Source organism: Apis mellifera, linkage group LG7 (assembly GCF_003254395.2).
Source record: "Apis mellifera strain DH4 linkage group LG7, Amel_HAv3.1, whole genome shotgun sequence".
NCBI classification, from domain to species: Eukaryota; Metazoa; Arthropoda; class Insecta; order Hymenoptera; family Apidae; genus Apis; species Apis mellifera.
This window is the reverse complement of record NC_037644.1, coordinates 4629841-4648840: the sequence shown is the minus strand read 5'-3', so window position 1 is coordinate 4648840 and position 19000 is coordinate 4629841. Positions and strand designations below refer to the sequence as shown.

Here is a 19000-nt window from a genome sequence, read left to right as displayed (position 1 = left end):
TTTCAACTGAATTCTCAAGCACGCAGCGAATAAAAAAAATGATCAGAGCCCAAACACTTCGATAATGCATCTGTTTTAGGATGAATGATATGTATTTCATATCTTGTAAAGATTCGGACTATTTCTAATTTAAGACTATTTGTTTACAATATTTACATTTCTGTTATTAATAATTCTAAAAAATTATAATTATTTAATTTATTTTATCCAAAACAAAAGATATGTAACAATATCTTAATAATCGAAATATTATTATAATATAATAATTAATATCTATCTATATATATCTATCTATAAAATATTTAATTTTATTATATTATATAATATATTTAATATGAAGATATACAAAATATTAATATATAATAGTAATATATAATCATGGGAGCTTTGTAAGATTCATTTTACAAAAAATTTAATTACAATAGATATATAAGATATAAAAATATTGATTGAGACTTATATATTGATGAGACTATATAAATTATAATAGAATTGCATTAAATAAAATGAGACAGAAACAGAGATGGCAACACAAATGGTAATGTAATAGAGATAGATCTATTTACTTAATCTGTGTTTCACTTTATTTCAGTTAACTTCAAGTAAACTTAATTGCTTGCAAATTAATAAATACGCTTCATCGACATTTTTATATAACAATTTTTATTTATTTTGATTTCTAAAATCAATTTTCCAGAAGGATTTCATAAATATATTATCATTTTGTATATAGATAAAAATATAGATAATACAAGAGATATAATAATAAAAGTGTATTAGATAATATTATTATTTTTCATTAATATATACATGTATTATATTCATGCAAATATATATAGTAAATATATTTATATTTACTGTATCGTGACAATATAAATATATTATATAAAAGATAATGCACATGTGTATAATTTTACATTTTCTTATATTATTTATTTATTTCTTATTTATTAAAAATAGATATATTTATTAAATATTTTAGATATTTTTAATAAAAATTTTAATAAAATAATATAAGTGATATAGAATGATTTATTATATAATATTACATAATATTTATACAATAATTTTATATATTTATTTTATTTATGTGAAAAAAAAGTATTCTAAATCAGTTTATGAATAAATATATTTATATTATTTAAATCTTTAAATAATCTTATTATAGATCTTTCATGTCATCCAATAAATTGTATCTAAATAGCTATCAAATGCAATATTTATAAAAATTATATAATATTCAATTGATAACAAAATTATCATTACTCTAAAAATTTTTTATAGATTATAAATAATATATTTTAATAATATAATTTTTACTTATATTAAAATAATTCATAAATTAAATAAAAATTCACAATTTAATTATTAATTATTTATATTTTATAAAAAGAAATATTATTTTTTTTAAAATAAATTATTTATTTTTTAAAATTTGTATTTCATATTTAAGCAATTATATATAATGATATTTTGGATTTTATTATTAACAAATAATTATTTTATTTAAAATAAAATAAAATAATGATTTAAACAATTGGAAGATTATATTCATTTAACAATTTAAAAATAAAATATATATTAAAATAGAATATAAATTAAAATTAATTATATTTAATAACAATATAAATACTACATATTATCATATTATCTATCATATAATAATATAATATTTTAGATATCATTGAATTACATAAAAATATATATTATTATTATATAATTCTATAATTATTTTAAATAGTGTATAATTAATAATTAGATGATTAATAATCTAATCAATTTCATAATTTTATAATAATAATATGATAAATTGTAAAATGAAATAAAAATCTTATATAATTTACTTTAATTAGCATACAAATATACATAGGTATATTAAAAAAAGGATTATGTAATTTTTTTAAATTATAAATATGTTATAAAAATAATATTATTATATTATATTATTTATTAATTTATCATATATATATATATATTTCTTTTTTTATATGACATTATATTTATATTTTTAATTTGTGAAATAAAAATAAGATCAAAGAAAATATAAAATATATTATTACAGAAAGAATTTATTTCCTTATTTGCTATATTTAAACATTTGATAATAGTAGATTTAAAATTTCTTTTTTTTTTATTTTTTATATTATACTTCTTTTACAAATTTTTATTGGATACTTTTGAATATTCAATATATTTATTACAATATAATAAATATCTTATCTTTATTTTGATAATATTTTTTTTGTTTTTTTTTATCTTATTTAATTATATATCTTTAAATATATTTTAGCATTAAATTTTTTTTTTAAATAAAAATAAATAATTGTATTTTTAAAAAGTGCAGGATATTCAAAATTCATTCTTTTAAAGTAAATAAGAATTTATTTTTATTTATTCTATATGAATTTTCTCATATGATAAATTCCGAAAAAAAGAGGCGCGTCCAAAGGAGGTGTAAACGTGAAGATGAGGGCGTGGCAGTAGGCGTGTCCTTTGAAACATCCACTACTCTCTGTGGTGTTTCGCTAGAGTGTTAAATATGGTAGTGGGGGAGATGGCATCGAACCCCACTAGCCGCAGTCACAATTTAACCGTTCGATGGTGAACATGTTACGATATGTCGCGTTACGGGTGAATTTCTTTTTACTGGAAATGATAATTATTTATCTACTAATTGAATTATAATATATAAATCATATTTTAAAACAAATTATACATTCTTCTGCTTATATGAAAATATTGTCTAAAAGTTTAATAAGTGATTTGAACTGTGAATGTGTCGATTAAACTTTGTTTAACAAAATACAAATGTGTTGAACGTTTTAAAAAGTGATTCGTACGTTAAATGTATGTAAAATGAATCGTTATGGATATTTAAAAAATCAAGCTATCAGTTACAAGGAAAACCATTCGGTTATATAGCTTTAAGCCGGCCGGCGCCCGCATTAAAGGGAATATGATCAGATCCTACGAGTCATATTCTCCGTTTTGATTATTATTAAATTGAATATCGTTGAATTCAAATCTATTGATCCATTCTTTATATCAAATTATCGAAAATTAATGCATTTTACTTTAAGCGTAGTTTGAGAAAACTTTGATTTCGAAATGAATATCTACTTGCTTCAATACAAACTAAAAAAAGTTTGAAAAACTGTAGAAATTATTTACTGGTAAATATTTTATGATATTAATTGAAAATGTAGTTTTTCTTAGTTTGTAATACTTTCTTTCGAAAGGACGATATGCAAAATGAAAACGCGTATTTATAAATATTTATCTCTTCTGGTTTTAAGTTGTTTTCAGTTTTTAATTTTGTAAATTAGTATAACATATAAAAAAGAATTTTTTGTTATTTTTAATTATTCCAGTGTTCAAAAAATTTCATGATTAATTTTTTATTTAGAAGTGAATAATAAATAAAAATTTTATGAATTTTATTTACTGATTTTGTTTTTATTTGCGTGCTTGAATGAAACTCAATATTATATAGTGAATAGTGAACAAAAATAAGTGATTACGGTGGTTTATTTTAATTGAAAGAAGAATCGTAATAGAAGTGACGACTTCCGACGGTTCCATCATTACCTCTTCTCGAACATGATTTTATAAATGGATATGTTTACTTCTTGGGGATTTCTCTCCAAGATGATCAGAACCTGTCTTTACACAGTATTCGTATAATCGTCACAGTGGAGTTCTGCTTAATCGCAGGTAAATATTATGCTATTTTACTTAGATTTTTACATTCTACATTTATCTAAATTCCTTTTCTTTTTAACTAATCAACATTATATTCAAGTTTTCATAATTAAAAAATCTTAACTTTAAATAAAACTCATGGTATTTTTATTAAAAGGATTAGAGTTTTTTGTTGTATTTTGAATAACACAATTTTATTATTTTACAAAATAATCATAAGAAATAAATCGTTCGATATTTCAATTTTTTTTATCTTTTTGCAATAAATTATTATTGTTTATAAAATTTTTATGTCTACATTCTATATGTCTACATCTACATTTAAACAAGGCAAAGCCTTAGAAATGCCTTTCTGTTTCAGAGTAATCGGGAATTTCGCTAAATAAAATTTTTCATTTTTCAAAATATTAATTATACAATAATGTATTAACTGGAAATTTTATTTTTTTAAATATTTATTGACATATATATATTAAATATTTATTGCATATATATATGTTGCCTATTTTTATAATAAAATAATTTTAAAAAATTAGAAAATTAAAATAATTAAAAACAATAGAAGGAAAAGAAAATATATGTATATATATATATTTATTATATATATGTATATATTATATATATATTATATATTATATTACATATTGTATACATTATTATATGAATGTAAAAATGAATTTGATAGAAAAAATTATGTATGTAAAATATAATTTATTATCTGAAAAATATATACATATATATGTTTTTTACTATATACAGTTATATATATAGTTTCATAATTTCATTAAAATTTTTATGAAATTTTATACATATAAAGAAAAGTTTTTTAATTATATAATATAATTTTAATTTCGTGGTAAAATAATCATTTATTATATTTATATTGATAAATGAAATATTATCACATAATAGAATTGTTTAATATTATGTATATATATTATGTATTACATATATGTTTTTTTACATACTATTCATTTATAATTATTTTGATTTATGAATTATATTTTTGAAAAAATAAAGAATATTTCAATATGAGATAAATATGTTTTTTTTTTCAATTATTATACTAATTTTTAGAAAATATAGATTAAGTAAATAAAAATATGCTCATAAACGCTATAAAGTTTTATTTATAATAGATAATAGATAATGAAATGTAATAATAGAAAATCTGGGGAAAATTAACAATTTTTAAACAGATTTATACTTTGTTATATTTTTATAATGTAAATCTATTCATTATTCAAATTATTGCGTTTGAAAAATAATTGCGACAAAAATAATTCATTGTTATTTAGATAAATATAATTATATTAGTTTTACCTCATTTTTAGTATATCATATAATGATATACTAATAATATCTATATACTATATATTATTTCACATTATGAAATTATAAAATTGAATCCTGATTAATTGAGATATAAATTGCAATAAAAAATGAAAGTCTTTGTTTATTAAATTGAAGTCATTGTTTATTAAAGCTTTTTTAAAGCATTTACAAACCATATGACATATATACATAACATATGCAACTTCTTGTTTTGTTTTTGATAATAATAGAAGTTTATCCGAAACTTTTTTCGTATGAAACTTTTCGACAAGCATGCAAACATGAACAATCTATTCTACAATTTCACGGTATTTAAATGAAATCGGTCATTGCATTTTTCGCATAAAATAATCTTTCTCAATGAATAATGTTTTAATGTATCAATCATTGATTTTAATTTATTATTATTATTGTTGAATAATAATATATAACAATATATATGTATATATATTATTGTTAAATAATATACAACATGTTTCAGATTGATAGAAATGAATATATTCGATCTTATATATTTAAAAAATTATTGAAATATATTAATATATATATATATATATATATATATATATAGATAAAGATAAAATGATATAACATAAAATTGCATTCACAAAAATTTTCTAATTTATAAATTTATATTAATATATGTGGATTATATTACAATTACATCTTGAAAATTTTATGTTAATGCAAATCTTCAGAATATTAATTTAATTTTCTTTAAATTAATATTATTTATATTATTAATCGAATAAAAACTAAGGAGACGGAAAAATGACAAAATATATTCAGCTTGCAAAAAAATGAATAATCGATGGTTTAATATTTTTTATTTTATAATTTTTTAAATTTTTTAAATATTTTTTATTTTATTTTTATAATATTATTTTTATAATATTTTTATAATATATATACATTAAAAATTGAGTTTATGATAGAAAATATAAATTTTTCAACAATTATTTTTGTTCATATATTTATTTATATTTTTTTACGAAAAACTAAATAAACTCGAAAATAAAAATAAAATATAAAAAAAAATAAATATATTTTTCAAATTAATTGCAAATTAAAAAATTTATTTCATATGATAAAAGATATGAAAATAGCAAATATACTTATATTATTAAAACAATGTTATAATATAGAATTGTCTTTATTTTTTCTTCAACTAGTTATAGTAAATAATATTTGGTTTATTCAGTTCTTTCATTCGATGAAGTTTATATTGCCAAAATGAATAATCAAAATATTTTGTATTATGATCAGACGACAATCATTATTTATCTTGTGGAATATTTATGGCGATCAATTTAGATAGTTTTTCAAATAAAATGATGTATAAAATGATTTCAGTTTCCTGAAATAATTGTTGGCATGACGATATGCCGCTCGCTAGTTGCTATCCGTCGAAACGAGAAAGTCTTTGATACATTCTTCTTTGATTTGTTTTTTATTTTTTGATTTCTTTTTTAAATATTACTTAAAAACTCATAAGAAAAACGATAATTAAAATAAAAATTTTTAAGAAATCAATTAATTAAGAAAAAGATACTAATTATTGTTAAATAAAAATATAATAAATATTTATTTCTTTTTTAAAATATTTTCATTTTTTGATTTCTTTTATTATTTTTATTGTTTGTTTAATTTTTAAAGACATCCTATATATTAAAATGAAAATTTTTTAAGAAAATAATTCTATTGTTTTCATTGTATATAGTATTTATTATTATTATTCTATAAGAATAATATAATATATATATTCCTAAAACTTTTAAATATTATTTTGAAGATTAAACATGAAAAAGTTTGTATTTAATAATTAAAATTTTGATTTATAAAATAAAATATGTAACATTTTATTTTTTCATTTAAAATTAATAAATTATATATGAAAATTAAATTGACTTAAAAATTAAGAATAGAATAATTTGTTTTATATTCTTTAATTATATAATATTGTCTTGTAATTTATAAAATTTATTTATAAAATTTATTACCATATGTATTTTCAATTCAATTCATTTAAAAGAATTTATTAGTAATAGTAATTTATAATAATAGATATTAATTTCATTGTATTATAATAAATTAAATCTAGACAATTATTTATTGTTTTCAGTAAACAGAAAAGTAATTTCTTCGTTAATTTCATTAATCTTCAAATATGTTTATTAGAAATATTATTTTGTTTTTTCTCTATCAAATTTAATTTGACGGTCGGTTTAATTTCCGAATTATTTTTAAAGAATTTTTATTATAGCATTAAATTCTGATTATATGTGTATATTCATAATAATGTACGTATAATGTATGCACAAAAGTATGCACAATATACAGAAAAAATAAGGTTTTTAATCTCTAGAATCTATTAATTTGAGTAATTTTTTTATTCTTGTGTAAACAGTTGCATTTTAATTTACTATAATCAATAAAATTCAGGAAAAAATAATTTAAGATCAGAGATATGTAATTTTTTTCTGTTTTATCTTCTTATTTTATTAATTTTGGTTAGATTACATCAAAATTTATATTAAAATATATTTTTCTAATTGATTATTAATTATAATTATTATAATTAATATATACAATTTTATATATAATTATTATATTATTATATTATATTATTATAATTATTATATTATTATAATTAAAGATTAAGAGCTTCATTTTATATACATTATATTCATAATAACGCATATACTGTCATGTACATATGATAGAATGATATAATATCAAAAATTTTTGTGAATAATTCAAAAAACTAAAATTAATTATTCTTTATACATATATATAAAGAAAAAAGTTGTTCAAAATAATATTCTAAACAATATATTTCAAAATTGTTAAAATAGATAAGAGTTATTTTGCAAGTTTATTTTTTTTTCCAATATATAGTATTATCCGTTAATTGTATTTTTTACTCTTTTTTTTTACATTTTATTCTATTTTTTACACTTTACTTTTTTACTTATTAATTGATTCGAAATTATTTCCATCAATTTTTAAAATTGAAAATTATTGAAATATACATATATCTTTAAAAAGCTGAGATACTTAAAATTTAAAACAAAACACGAATATTTTTTTTTAATTTATAAGAAATATTTTTTTTTGTTTCCGACATTTCAATGAATAAAATTAATAAAAAAATTAGCAATAATTTTAAGAACATCTAGTTTTTCGAATAATTAATGCATTTCAATCTCTATCTTTTAATAATTATCAGAGTATTAATGTGTGTATTTTAAAAGAATCGCTAAGATTTTATTTAGGAAAAAAAACAAAAATTAAAAAAGATTTTAATTTCATATTAATTATTAATTTTTTTATAAATATTTTTTTATAAATATTAATATTTAACAAAATTAAAAGAAATGTAAGAAAAAATTATTCTAAATTAATTTTAATAATTTTGGATTTTTAATAAATTCATGAAAATTTAAAATAGTTATACAATTTAGTGAAAATAATTTTATTAGATATTAAAATAATAAATTATAAACTTTTTTGTAGTTTTTAAAATTGAATGTGTTTGCAAAATTTAAAATTAAATCTAAATCTCTAAAATTAAGAAGATTGAATTTTTATTTTTTTAAATGCTAAATATTACATAAATAATAATTATTTCATAATTTTCGGATGATTTTGTATAATAAAATAATTGTATATAAATTTCATAAAAGCCACATTTTAAGTTTTAAAATAGTTTTATCAAAGTTTCTTTTGGTAAAATTGTATTTCTAAGAAATATATTTATATTGTTTTTTATATGAAGCTAAAATATTTGAAGGGTTTCAACATGAAAATATCTAAGGGTTCCTTGAAGTCTTCTCGTTAACGGTTCAAGCGACAAAGTTAAGATAAATATTTACATATATAGCGAAGAGATGGCACAAAAGAGACATTTTCTAATAAGATATAAAAAAAAACTAAAGTATTTTTATTTTACTAATTGATTAGAAAGATCAACTATCTAATTACAATTGTATGTGATACTGATAATCTCCTTTTATATTTATTTGTTTTTCTTTCTTTTTTTAAAAAAGTATATTTTATTCTCTTTTATAAATTAGTTGTATTGAAAGAGGCAATGATATTTATAAAAGGAACAATGTAATAAAAGAGAATAATATTAATTTCATTAATTATTCTTCAGATATCAAAATGATAATATTATCGATTTATTTCATCATCAACATAAATACTATGCTTAGTATCTTATACTATAATATTATTTTTGTTTAATAATTTCTTGAAGCAATTTTAATTTTTTATTTTTTTACTATTTTTTTTTAAAATAATAAGATGTGTAACATGTTGATATTCAGATTCTGTAATCTGGATAATAATGATGATTTGTAATATATTTTTGTTGAAATAATTTGAATAATTTTTAAATAATTTAAAAGATTCTTTATCTATGATATTTTCGGTAAATATTCTTCTATTTTAAATATTTTACCAATATTTGATTCATAAACAATTGAAGTAATCTCTAAGTTAGATATGGATATAATCTAATTAGTGCTTAACCAGCTAATATTAACAAATAATTGATTTTATTTTTGATCTTACTATTTTTTTTCTGTATTATTTCATTTACTGCTTTTTGTATTGTAAATTTCTTGATAATAGAAAATTAGCCTAGAACGATTGTAGCAATATTTGTGCATTTTATGCATTTGCATCCAATTTTAAGTCATTATCATATCAAACATGATATAATAATATGCGATTGAATTTTTTCGATATCAAAAGTAAAATTTCTGATAATTTCTCAAAATATTTTATTAAATATTGTTAGTAATTAATATTATTATTAATTTATTATTATTAATATTTATATTAATATTAATAATAATAATATTATTATTAATATTATTATTAATATTATTATTAATTTCTTTTTTTATTACATCTAAATAAATATTTATTCAAGAATAATGACATAAATTGTCTGACATCTTTCATTAATATTAATTATTAGTTAACTTTTCTATTTACTTGTCAAATTTAATTGAAAAGAACATGAATAATTATGAAAGGAATAATATTTTCATTATTATTTTTTCAAAAATTTTAAATTTTAAATACATTTAAAATGTATGTAATGTATGTTGAAAAAATTCTTTCTCTGAATATTTTTTCTCATTTTTTTCAATTTAAATATCATATAAAAATCAATGCAATATCTCTTTCAATATCACTTCTGCTTTATATTTTTGTTGCTTGAATCAAATAAATATACAGAATATTTATCCAGGTAATAATTGTTATTACATCTTGCTGAAAATAATAATTCAAAAAAATTTTTTTATCCAATTTTGCTTTTTTTATAATTGCATATTTTGTTTCTACATGATTAAAAGAAATTTAAAATAAATTTTTACGTTTTTAAATACATAGAAATTATAGTTGATTGAATTTGAAGTTTTATTTCATTATTTGAATTAAGATTATATAATTCTGAGTTTTTAAAATAAATTTAAATCTTTATTTTTGAAATTTTCATTTTACGTACATAATAATAAAAATAATTTCATATTTCATAATAATATAGTTAATAATATTATAGTAATATTTGAATTAAAATTTTGTATTGAATATTATTGAAATTTTCTATTACTTATTATAATAATAATATTATATTTCATTATCTCATAAAAATTGTATCCAATAAATAATATATAAAATGTAATATATAAATAATAAATAAAATGAATTTAATATAGAAAGTTCTAATTCGATATTTCGGTATTTTTTCAGCAAATATGAGAATCTGCTTCTAAGGATCACAATATTAAATCAAGATAATTCGATTATTTTCAAAGACAATAGATGAATTAAATGTCAAAAGTAATTTAACAGTATGAATGAATATAGTTCTTAAAATATAAATTTTATTTTTTTTAATCATTTTTTTAGCGCTTTGTTAAATAAAAAATTTTTTTTATATAATTTCATCTTCCATTTTTCGTTCAAAACACGCATTACGTTCATAATCGACAGGTGTTCAGAAACATATAGTCACGTTTAAGATTGTACGTGAGATGTGAATAGAGAAGTTGTATCGTTCTTATGTAAGAAGCATAAAAATATTTCTTTTTTCTTCATTTAAATTGTACATAAAATCAAATTAAGCGATTATATCATATTTCTTAAACTTTGAATATTCATTAATTATTCTGCATAAATATTATTGAATGGCAATTAGAGATTTTAATACATTCTATATGTTTGATTTAGGAGGGAATTAGATTGTAAATGTAAGTAAGAACGTTCATTGTTTGTAATATTTAGAGATTATTTAGTTTAATGTTTTATTAATTTAAATATAGAAATTTTTTTTTAAAGTTTATCTTATCATAATATATTTAATTAATTATAATAAATATATTATATTATAAATTATATATAATAAATATATTATATATATATTATATCAATAAATATATTATATTATTATATTAAATATATATATTAATAAATATATTATTAATAAATATATTAAATCTTATATAAATCTCATTTTTTTATTAAATTATAATTTTTTATTTTTTAAATTATATTTTTAATTCTTTGTTTAAATATTATTTATATTTTTTTAAAATATTTTTTTTGAGAATTCAGAACAAAGATTTTATTTAAATTTTTTTAAAACTTTATTCATATAATTGTAAGATTATATTTAATTAAATATTTATGATTTTCCAAATTTTTATCAATAGATAATTTTCATCTTTGAAAGAATACAAATTTTTCTTTATTAAAATTTATTATTATTAATTTTTTTTAAATTATTTAAAATGAAAATTTTGTCACTTATTTTTTGAATTTTAACATTTATAACAATTATTTTATTATTGTTTAACTTTTAAATCAAATGATAAAAACTGTAATTTCTTTTCTCATGTATAAATAAATAAAACTTCGCTTAGAGGATCAAAATATCCCTATTATTGTTTAAATTACCGAGTATCATTCATTTTCGATTCGTGATACCGGATAAACACAAACTTCGAGTTAAACGATTGTTATAATCGATCATTTGTAATACTCTATCAATAATATTTCCTTCAGCATTAAAGGTTTAGAAATTTGTGCTAATTCTAAACAAATAATTCTCAAGCTATACTCGGATAAATTACAAATATATCAGAAACATTTAAAAACTTGAAATATTTTTTTGAAATTTAAAATATGATTATAATAATAACAATATGAATATATATAGTTTTAATAAAATTTCAATAAAATTGAGAATCGAATTTGTTGAATATAAATAATTTTCAAATGAAATTCAGATAAATTAGAAATGTACTAGAAAAGAAATAGATAATATTTTTAACACAGGTTTACGAATATTTCTTATATATCTATCTCTACGGATAGACGTCAATTTAACGCTTATTCATAACTATATCAGGATTTTCGAGATTAGAAGCTTTAGAAGAAAATGAATTCGAATATATATTTATTTCATTAATTGGATAGCAGAGAAATGTAAATGATTTCTTCTTTGTGAAATTTAAAACGCATCCCGTAAATCTAATATTAAATACTTGAAATGTTCAAAATATTTCAATAGTAAAATATCATCTTTAATAGAGTAAATCAAACAAATCGTTAATGTTAAATAAATAATTATCAATGCAAAATTACAAATAAATTATACTTAGATTTTGATATGTATTTAAAATAAATAAAACATCAGAAAGTTAGCACTTCAATAACAATACGGATAACATCTTTTTCGCCAATTTATATCAAGAAAGGCGAGTTAATGATAAATAAATAATTGTTAATCAAGAATCATAAATCGCAAATGTATGGTATAATATTTAACGAATTTCGGTTGGAGCAGCTGGAGAATTCGAGGTGAGAGGCAGAGATTGGGTGTCTATATTCCAAAGGTTATAAAAACCGGTCTTCGGTTTTGCCAGACGAAACATCGAGCAAAGGCGAGACCGCGACGTTCCACTCGCTTTAGCAAAGAAATGCCTCGAAATGTTGAAGTACACGAATCATTTGGTCTGTTTATCTGGATTATAATGCTCATCATCTCATCACGTTCCGAGATTGAAGTGAAATATAAGAATAAAGAATGAAGAAGAATAAAAAATAGAAAAATCAATCGATTACTCTGTCGATTAATGATAAATAAATCGAACGAATAATACGATAACGAGAATCATTCAACGTATGCACGCGTAACTCTAGAAAAGATAAAGTTTCACCTTTCGTTCTATACTTAATATTTCTGTTGTTCCTTTGAATCACTCCGTTTTTACAAATTTTCCTGTCATTTTTCTTGCGCGCTTTTTTTTTTTAATTCATGGCTATGTGAAATCGTTGCAGAAGTTTTTGTGCTAATATATTTTAGAATGATTACTTTTTTGTATTGTTTTTTATTATTTTTCTCTTTTTCTTGCTTTGTTTTGTTTTTTTTTTGTTTTATTTTAACAATACAAGTTGTAAAAATATATTAATCTTTAATATATTTCTTATACTATATTATGTATATCTATACTAGATATATCGATATGGATATTAGATATATTTAATATCTCTTTTAAAATTGAATGTTTAATTTTTAAGAGGATGAAAGTTTAATTTTCATTGGTTTTCTTTCTTATTTGTGTCGTAAATATTGAAAAAATGTCATGTTAAATATAAAAACCTATATTTATATTGTTTATTGTTACTATTTATATTGTTTGAAGTAATTAACAATCATTAAATATTTTTCGTGTATTATATTTTCAAGTTAAAAAATTGATGTTAAATATTAAAATGTTAAGTATTAAATATTAAATTTATATTAAATATTAAGATTAACGTTAATTTTTTGAATTCAATTGTATAAATTAAAACTTCTAAATTTTTTTAAAGAATCTTTTATAATAATTTATATATATTACATATAATTTATATATAAAGCATATACATAAATAATAATATAAGTATATAGATAAGTAAATAATAGATTTTGTATGAAACTAATCAGTATCTAATATCTATAAATAAAGTTATTAGCTAAAATATTGAGTTTGAATTATTTTTTTTTTTTTTTTCGGTAAAAATTCGGCAAAAAGAATTTTTTTTGAATTTTGTTTCTACGATTATCACTTTCAATTTATATTTTTTTTAAAGCTCTTTCATAATATTCAATTTACGAACTTTATTTTTATCTTTACTTTTTGTTACATTTTAAAGTTAAATTACATTTTTAACTTTACTTTTCTATTATATTTTACTATTATATTTTAAAAAATTTTTCCTTGATGATTTCCTGATCAAAGATTTTATAAAATCAATTTAATTTTCATGAAAATTCATTTTAATAGAAATGATTTCAATTTTAGTAATTTTTCTAATTTAATTTTAGTAATTTTTTCGTATTTCGAAATAAGCTTATGAGGTACAAAATCTTCTGAGGTACAAATATTAAGCATATGAAGGTGTGCTTATATTTTTGTTGTTTTTATTTGTCGAATTAACAAATTGAAATTATTTATTTTTTTGTGTGAAAATAAATTGATCATTCGTCAAACATGATCGAAATTTATATAGTGTACAGTTCTATTGATTTTACTATTATTTTTATATATTATAAAATTATAGATTATAATATATATAAATATATATATAAATATATATATATTGTAATATATAAATTGTAATATATATAATAATTCTATAAACTACATATTTTGATGTAAGAGAATAATTATGATTTTAAAATAAAAATCAGAAATAAATATAATTAAATATTGCATGCATGTTTTATGAAAGATTAATTTTATATTTGTTATATATTATAGAAGTTATCTGTTTCATTTAAATACAATGAAATATATTTTAAGAAAAGAATGTTAACAAAAAAATTTTTATAAAAAATTGAAATAATATATAATATTAATAAATATAATATTATGCAATATTTTGCAATAATTTTTTTTAAATGAATTCAAATAAATATTATAATAATTCATCTTTGTTTTTTTAAATGGAATTATATAATTTCCAATGCAATTTGATTTATTTATTATATATAATTATTTATATATTGTAAATTTTATGAACTTACAAGTTCATAAAACAACAAGTTACAATCTTTTTTAAATTGTTTAAAAAAATTTTTTTAAAGTATTAAGTATTTTATATAAATAACTTAATACTTTATTACATTTATATATTGTTTATTGAATAATATTAAATGTTAATATTTTGTTAACATTATTCTGATGGAATAATATGCGTTATATTTTCTTATAATATTTTATTATATTTTCTTTAATTTAACATAAAGAAAAATTCACTATTCTTTATATATTATCTGAGATGGATTGCAATTTAATTTTTAGATTCATGAATCTTCAATCTAAAACATTAGATTCTTAAATTTTTAAGAAGAGATCTTAAATTTTTAAACTGTAGAAACTTTAATATGCTTAAATATATTTTTTTCTATTTTTAACTTAAAAGAAAATATTTATTTATCTTTTATTCTTTAATAATTATTCTCTAATAACAAATAAATTGTTAAATTTTAGAAAAATGCGAAATTTAATAATTCTATTTAGATTTTTATATAGATTTCTGAAATTTGATACTCGAATTAAGTTATAATATAATTAAAAAAAAATAGTATATTTTTTTCAGTTAATATAAACAATAAATTATAATGTAACAATTATATAATATTTTTTATACGATAGAGAATTTCAAAGATTTATTTAAATTTATTTTTTCTTATTTTTATTATTATGTTGTTTTTTCCATTATTTAAGATTAATAATGTTATAAAGTTTTAATTTTAATTATTTATGATATTCTGATACAAATAAATTTCGTCAATTATGAAAATTTTATATGTATTTATTTACATAAAATTTTTGAAAAAATTCATGGTTTAATATTAAATATTCTATAAATGTAAAATTATGGAAACGTAATATTTCATTATAATAATTATTAAATTTGATAAATTTTTTGACGGCATTTATATTTATTATTATAATATCAAAATAATATTTATTACATATTTATAAAAATTACATTATTTTAATTTTTGATGAATAAAGCTTTTTTAAAGAGTAAGGCTTTCAGTTTTTCATTGAATTTAATTTTTTTTCTCTGAAAAATCCTTTTATATTAAAAAACTGAAAATTTGTTTTAAGAGAGATTCAATTATATTTTTTTCTTTCTTTCTTTTTTTTTTTTTTTTTTTAAATACAGAATAATAAAAAAAAAATACATTTTCGCTGTACTCGTTTAGAGTACACAAATAATATCGTTTTTATATTATCGTAATATTCATACACATTTTCAAATACTTGTGAAAAATTCTTCATAAATTGAATGAAAATTTCATAACAGATTTGTTTTGCGTTTGAACAGTTTCAATATTGCAGAGATATTTTATGATGATTAATATTTTTTTATTTTAACACAAGAAGACTAACTATGCTCATATCCGAACATATTTGAGCAATATTTAAGCAGATATTTGATAATTAAAATGAAAACTTCGTTCAACGCAAAATTGCATTGCAATAATGGAAAATATGTGAATTATAAAATAAATGGTATACGCATATATCATATTCTTTCTGATAATTTAAGATTTACATATTATGGAAATTCGTGTTATTTGTAATTTTAAAATCTAATAATTTTGTATTAGATTATTGAAAAATCCTATGTGAATAATTCTATAATCAATAATATATATATATATATATATATAATATAATATAATATTATTATATATATAAATATATATATATATAATAATATATTCTATAATCAATAATCTCTTATATGATGTCAGAATGAACGACGTAAAAAAATAATACTTAAATAAAAATTTTTTTTTAAAATAGATATTAATTTTATTTTTATATCTATTATATACATCCATTTGTAGATATATTGCAACGAAATGTTTACTTTAATATTATATAAATAATAATAAAGAATATATAAATAAATTCAATAGATAAGATTCGAATTTTCTATTCTCTAAATTTCTTGAATACCTTTAAATAGACTCGAATCGAGTAGACTAGCAGAATGTAACGAATTCTTTATAAGTATTTTCAAAAGTGAAAAAAGTACTTTTAAATAAAAATTAAATATTAGTCAAATAGATTTGAAACTTGATAAATATTTTATTTAAAATTTTCCTTTCATTTAAAATTAATTTTTGTAATCATTTTTGAAAATTAATATTTAATTATATAATTTTATATATGATTTAATTATAATATAATAAATAAAATAATATATAATAATATAATAATATAATAAATAATTATAATAAATAATAATAATAATAAATAATATAGTAATAAATAATTACATCTTATAAAATAATACTATTTCTTTTTAATTTCCTTAAAAATATTCTCATGTTTTTAATAAAATTATATTTTAATTAAATATATTTTAATATTTTATTATTTCTAAACAGAAATATAAAATATGTTATAAAAATAAAAAAATATAATAAAATATTTTTTTTATTCTTTCATAATTTGATTATTACTTATATATAAAAAATTCAATTCATTATAATATTGTAAGTAAATTTATAATAATAAGAATAAATAGATTTTTGAAATTGAATACTTATTCTATGATTTAAAATCAGTTTACAATTATTAAATATTTTATAAGTATCAAAATCAATTATTTTTTATTATATATAATAATATTCGATTCTTGTGAAATGAATATTTTGTATTAAATTTGATTTAAATTTATATGGTTAAATAAGTAATTACTTTTAAACATGAAACATTCTAACAATAAGTTTCTAAAGCCGTAATGATATGTTTTCATTATTATTGTTATTAGTTTCATAAATAAGAGATAAAGAAAAAAAAAATTCTTGATAATCGAAATGTGGAAAATAATGAGGAGAGGGGGAAGTCTTTCTTTCTTTCAAATAAAAAATTTTAGCTTTAATTAATTATTTTTCGAAATATTGATAAAAAAAACTTTTATCATCATTGGGCTACATACGCTACATATACAGATTTAATACATTTAATATTATATGAGGAATTCTGGTAAGATTAATTATTTTCCAGTGTAATGGTCAAAAAATTATATATTTTGATTCAATTCAAATTTACATGATTGATAATACTTGATAAGTAAAAAAACTTAATAAATAATCAGATTTTTTGACAAAATAAATATTATATAGCTAAAAAAAAAAGTACATTAAAATATAAACTATTACGATATAGAAATAGGAATAGACAAATAGAAAATTCATGCAGAAAAATCTGATTCAAATATGTTTCTAAATTATAAAATACATAAAATCCTTCAAAGCAATCGAAAATTATAACACATATACATTTGTTATGTAAACAATTCTATAGTTGTCATTGTTATAATTTTTGTTACCAAGATATATAGAAATCTTTATAAAAATCTATATAGAAATTATATAGATATTGAAAATATCGTTATTTTACTATCGGTTATTTAATAATAATCGATGATAATTACAGTCGAGACATTATATTAATAACATCATACACAAGGAAGAAGTTTATTAATACCTTGATAAGTAATAATTGATTGAAGCTAAAATTTTATATTTGGATTTTTCTTTCTACTTACTATCTGTGACTTTCCAAATTTTGAGTCAATTGGCCATTAATATCTTTTTAAATTACATTCTAAATTTCATCTTACAGAAAGAAATGAACACATTTATATATAAATGTTTATATATAAATGAATTTATTTAGAAAGCAGATATATAAAATACCTCAAAGAAACTATTTCCTCCTGAATTGTGACAAACTTGTATAAAATATTTCATTTTCAATCCATAGCAGAATTCATAATTCATAAAATACGAAATTAAAATATAATGTTTTGAACAACTTATTGATATTATAACAATTATGTATAAATTTTATATTTTTATTGT

At 17.3% G+C, this 19000-nt stretch overlaps 1 protein-coding gene across 10 annotated transcripts in view; it reads left to right on the top strand.

Annotated features, from left to right (window-relative positions):
- The first annotated feature begins 3407 nt into the window (after positions 1 to 3407).
- Positions 3408 to 19000, top strand: part of LOC411986 — a 339481-nt gene continuing 323888 nt past the window's right edge. For 9 of the 10 annotated variants that reach the window (XR_003305069.1, XR_003305070.1, XM_026441969.1 and 6 more), the window contains exon 1: positions 3409 to 3714. The gene's annotated coding sequence lies outside the window, so the exon portion shown is untranslated. Of the gene's footprint in view, positions 3715 to 19000 lie in introns of all 10 variants that reach the window. The other variant, XM_026441971.1, reaches the window with a different exon arrangement.